This window comes from Macaca fascicularis, chromosome 8, assembly GCF_037993035.2.
Source record: "Macaca fascicularis isolate 582-1 chromosome 8, T2T-MFA8v1.1".
Lineage (NCBI taxonomy): Eukaryota > Metazoa > Chordata > Mammalia > Primates > Cercopithecidae > Macaca > Macaca fascicularis.
This window is the reverse complement of record NC_088382.1, coordinates 86,665,001-86,670,719: the sequence shown is the minus strand read 5'-3', so window position 1 is coordinate 86,670,719 and position 5,719 is coordinate 86,665,001.

The following is a 5,719-nucleotide window of genomic DNA, read 5'->3' as shown; positions in this document are numbered from 1 at the left end:
ATTGGGGGGAGGGAAAGAAGGAGTGACTGCTAATGAATACAGAGTTTCCTTTTAGGGTGATAAAAATATTCTGGAATTAGACAGTGATGATATTCACATATTTTGTGAATATACTAAAAACCAATGAATTGTGTGCTTTAAAATAATCAATTTTATGGTATCTGAATTATATCTCAAATAACATTACATACAGAGAGAAATGGATAGAAAAAAACATTTATTTAAATTTTAGGTCTGCTAAATCTGGCAGTGTCAAGGTAATATATTTTCAGTCTTTTAAACATGATAATGATATATTTTATGTTTAATGTTGCATAAATTGTTTTATCATTTCTAAATACATGTGGTGAGGAACCAATATTTTTTAGAATTAATATTGTCATACTTGAATTTTCCTACTGAAAGGCACTCTTGCCTTGTCCTGTAAGATTTTTTATCTCTTATAATGATTTAAAATCAGAAGAGCCAGGTTTCAGTGCTCTTCTCCAGGAAATATGTCTTGTGCTATAGAATTGAACAGACACAGTCTAAAACCTCATGTGTGTGATTTAGGATAAGACAGAAAGAGCTACACATTCACCAAACCCAGTGTAACAGCCTGGGTCCAGCCAGCCAGAAGGAAAAAAACACATGGTAATCTGAAGAGGGGGAGTTTGTTACAAAGAATTATTAAAGTATGATAGAAGAGTAACTATGAAGATGTAAAGATAACTGTAGCTAAAGGGTACCCTAGGGCTGAGACAATGTACAAAGAAGGACAACTTGAATCCCCAAGCCTGGGCTGCAGAACACCAGAACTCAGCAGAGAAATGAGGTTGGAGCCAACTGAATGGTGGAGAAGTTATCTGGCTTGCCCAGGTTGGAGCTGGTTCACAGTCACAGGCATACAGGAAGTGACACTCCAGGATGCAGGTGAGCCGAGGCTGGTGGTTGTGTGTTCAGAAAGTGTCAGGTGTTCCAGTCAGTGTGAGGCCTGGAGTGTGTGGTGTCTACACCAGAAGGGATGCTGGGGGTGGTTCACAGTCTGATGCTCAGGCTGCAAGGTTGTTAAGGGACTGTACAATGTAGGCATGCAGCTAGGACGCTTCACTGCTGGGTGTCACCATGCACAAGCACCACAAGACTATACAGCAGGAGCAAGAGAAAACAAAATTCATCACACCAGACCAGGAAGAGAAGCCCTTTCGACTGCGGTGTTCTTCCAGCAACTCCTATTGACAAAACTTCCCACTGAGCTCACTGTGCAGAAGAAATGTTTAGAGTCTAGTGCAATGTTGCAGAGCAGGCACTGAAGTATCAAGGTGGCAGTGAGAGGTAGTAAGCTAATAAACTAGTGAACTTAGTTCCCTTTCCTTCCTAAACCTGTAGCTTGACCATATTTAGCAGCACCCTTTGCAGTTAAATGGGAGTTACTGAGATAAGTTCTAGCCCAGGAAGTAGACACAGAGGTAATCTGATATACTTTCAGAACTTGTCCCTACAAACTCTGTCTGCCCCTAAAACACCTGCCTGCAAAACTGGAAACGAAGAATTCTAAATCCCCAGGGGATGGCAGATCCACAAGGTGGAAATATTCTTGAAATATTCTAGATCTCTGACTTGTCTTTTGAGAAGAGACCTCAGAAGAGTCACCTGATCAGGCCTGTTGATGCTGAGGATGTTGCATGAATTAAAAATAGATCTTTACAGTGGTTAGTCGTTGGAATATTGCAGTTGTTTGTAACCATAGTTAGTCTTTTTTGACTAATCTGAGTAATAAGGAAATGGGCATCTTTTGGACTAATGGGTATCTTGAAATTGGTTGCTACCATAACAATAACGTAAAATATGTGGCATTGACTTAGTTGTGAAACAGTGGGCAACAGAGCACGAGATATCAGAAGCTGATAATCTGATACCCCTTATTAGTCAATGGCAAAATATTTGGTGAACTGTGTCTGCAATAATTTGAAAGGCAGACCTTCCTAATGAGCTTCTGTTTCTGGTAGAAGTGGTTGAGAAAAAAAGTTTTAGAATGTGTTGGTTTATTGATTGCCTCTAGTAAAATATTTCAGGAAAGATTTCAGCTCAGAAAGAAAGTGATTGATTTACAAGCAACAACACAAAAAAGGAGAAAGAGTTTAGAAATCTGGGGCTTTACAAGGTTGGAAAACCTGAAAGTTTCTAGACCTCAAACAGTAATGTATAGGGCAATGGTTTTGAGAAACAAAGACCTATTAATACTCGAATAACAGATTAATTATTTTCTGTGTAAGTTTGTTTTTTCAAATTGCTTCAAGGTAGCCACCATTAAGTTCAGAAAGAGAGAAAAAGAGAGAGAGAGAGAGAAGTGGTGAAGGAGAGGGAGAAACAAGAACAGGGCTAGAACGCAGAGAAATAAGGCTTGCTGGAAAATTATACATAGGAAAATCTTTGGATATGACTGAATACTATGAACTGATTAGAAGCAAACAGACCAGAAAACTGTCAAAGAAACAGGCTGACAAAGCGGTGCATCCCCCAAGGAGAATATATATCCCAATCTCCTCTTCTGATGTGACCATAGAAAATGGCCGCAAGGCTGAGCTTCGTTGAGGGTAGAATCAAAGGTCATGAAGAACAATGGACAAGGGAATTTCTCCCAGAGGACAGAATGGGAGCTCATTGCTCTTATACCAGGGTGAAAGCTCTTCACAATGTCAATCAAGCAGGATTTCAGAATTGCTACAGCCAGCCACTGTGGTGTTATCCATACTTCCATTTTCCAAATGGGTCACTGTGGCCATCCCATCCATGCTTCTCCTTTGCATACTGGTATTGCAATGCGGAGATAGGTAATTTATCTCTGTATTTTATGTGTCACTGGATCACACGGATCCACACCTCAACCTGACAGGGAGGACTCACCCCTCAAAAACCCTAGACTTTGAGTGGACTGCAGCAACTGGATGTGGCTTCATGTTATCTCCAAGCAGGAGGGAAGATAAGTGTTTTCCAAGTGTGAGAGAAAGGATGAATTAGGTATCGGATGACCAGAAGGCAGATGTTAGCAGACTTTAGAACCAAATTCTGTTTCTCGTTTTACTTGTGCAGAAAATGGAATTGGTGAAATGTTACCTTTCTGAGTTTGGGTTAGTAGGATGTGGGTGGAAGGACTGCTTTATAGCCCTGTGCTTGTTTCTCCCCCTCCTTCACCTCTTCTCTCTCTCTTACATTCACTTCCACTTCTAGATCTGTCCTTTGCTCTCCTTTGACCTCTCCTAGCAGCTCAAAGCAAAGGACTCTCTGATCCTAAGAGACAATGGAGCCATAAGATGAAAAAAGTTTTCAGTCCCCCCCGGGAAAATAATTGCCCAGAAAAACCACTGGACCCAGAGCTCTCATGTGGAACGATTGCATGAGTGAGTACACTTTATTTTGATGTAACCCAAAGAAGGGGAATTAGGAAGCAGAGAAAGAAGGAACAACAACAACAAAACAAGCAAGGGATGAAGACGTATTTCTATATCAATTTGTTGCTACCTGAGCAGACACTTGAGCTTAAAGCACAGTTTAGTTTAGAGAGGCAAGGCCAGGCCAGGCCTATTATCCAAACTAGAATTCTATTCCAGGTGTCAGAGATGCTACTCATAATTACCCCAGAAATACATATATCTATATATATATCACATTAATTGTGGGAAAACTGGATGTGTGATCATACTTACAGTTCCGTGCAGGTTTTTGTTTTTGTTTTTGTTTAGAGATGGGGTCTCGCTCCATTGCCTAGCCTGGAAGGCAACAGTGCAATCAAGAGAGTCATTGCAACCTCCGCCTCCCAAGCTCAAGGAAGACTCTCATTTCAGCCTCTTAAGGAACTACAAGCATGCACCACGATGCCCAAATTAGTTTTTTAAATTATTATTATTATTTGTAGAGATGGGGTTTTGCCATGTTGCCCAGGCTGGTGTGCAGTTTTAAGATCAAATAGATAAAGTTAAATTGGTAGAAACTCCTTCTAAATGGAAAAGAGATCAAATTCTTGTTACAGTTATGATCCCAGTGAATAATTTTAAATCAGTCAATGAATAAAAATCCCTTTAGTTATATCCTTAAGAGATTTCCAAGTATCCATTTCTTAAGGAGGAACTTTGGTGTGCCTATAGCCACTTCTAAACTCTGGGCATTTCTTCCAAATCCTGTTCACAGTGTGTTGTTAGGACACAAATCCAGATTTCCTCTGCCACTCCTACAAGAGAGACCTTTCTCTCTCCCCCTCTGCAATATACATCTCCACACAGCAAGCACCAACGTCCTCGTGGCAGGGAGCAATTCATTTTCATGTTGACCTCATGAAGAGATGCCTGCAGTGAGCCTGCAGCTGAGTGCAAAGTGCAGATTAGGAAGGAAAGTCCCTGTTCCCTTGATGCATTAACACATTCTCCATTAAGTTGCTCTACTGGGGGGCAATCCTGGGGCTGGGAGAGCTTTCCTGCTCTAGGGCTCTTATCTCCTGGGGCCATTTTCGAAGGGTGGCCAGCCCAGCAAAACTCCATTTTCAGTTTCTTCCTACATGTGTCTTCTGACATTGGCTGCCCCGATCCCTTTCCCACTCCCCACCCCCACCGCAGCATCAATTTAGAAACTGAATGTTAAAAATAAATTGAGTAGACATTTTTTGCATAATTAGATTCTTAGCTGTGCATTGTATAAATTGTCATTTAAAAGACTAAACATAAATTCAAATTTCCATTATGAATATTAATGTTGGAAAGAACATCAGGAGATTGTGTGACCCAGTTCTTCTCTTTTGGTAAGAAGGAAAGTTATAACCATCAAGGAGGCCTAAAGCACCTGAGGACAGAGGTGTGACCGGCCTTCATGTCAAACCACAGTACAGATCTCCCACCAGATCTCAGAAAGCCCTGATAATCAGTACTATGAATTGTTCATGAAAATGAATTAATATACATAAAGTCTTGAGAGTAATGGGTATTTATAGGAAGCAGTATATATTAGCTTTGATTTTAACTATTCTTAATAGTGATGGACTATTACATTAATAAACAATATTCACTGGTTTTATAATAATTAGTATATATTAGTCATCTATACACACTGTAGTTAATATTTTAGAAACATATACTAAATCATTATTAATATATAAACTAGTATATATTATAAACATGGCAAGTTTTATGTTAAAAAAAGAGAGAAAAGTAGAGAGAGAGAAAGAAAGAGAAAGAATCTGAGATCTGTGTGTTAGTGTTTGGAGGAGGAGAGTGGTTCAGAGGGGAAACAGAGAGGAGCTGAAGGTGGCCATGAAAACTGGATAAGTGACTCAAGTTTGGAAGGCTTTCCACTATTTTGTAGCAATGATTAGATTTGTTCCATTTTATCCCACATTACCTTAGTACCTGTAGATAGGAATTACACCAAGGCAAAATTTGTTCTCTGCTTGGGGAAGTGTGAGAGAATAGTGGTTAAGATACGGTCTCTGGAATCTCTCTGCCTGAGTCCAAATCCAGGTTCAGTGACTCCTTCACTATGGGACCTTGAGCACATCACTTAATATCTCCATAGCTCACTCTCCTTATCTGTATAATGGCATAATAATATTGCCTTCTTGGTAGACTTCTTGGGAGGATTAAATTAGTTCATATGAGTTAATGTATTAATGTAAAACACTTAGGACATAGCGATCACTTGTGTAAGTTTTATAAACACTAAAGGGAATGTTTAAGGCAATGAAAGTTGTTTC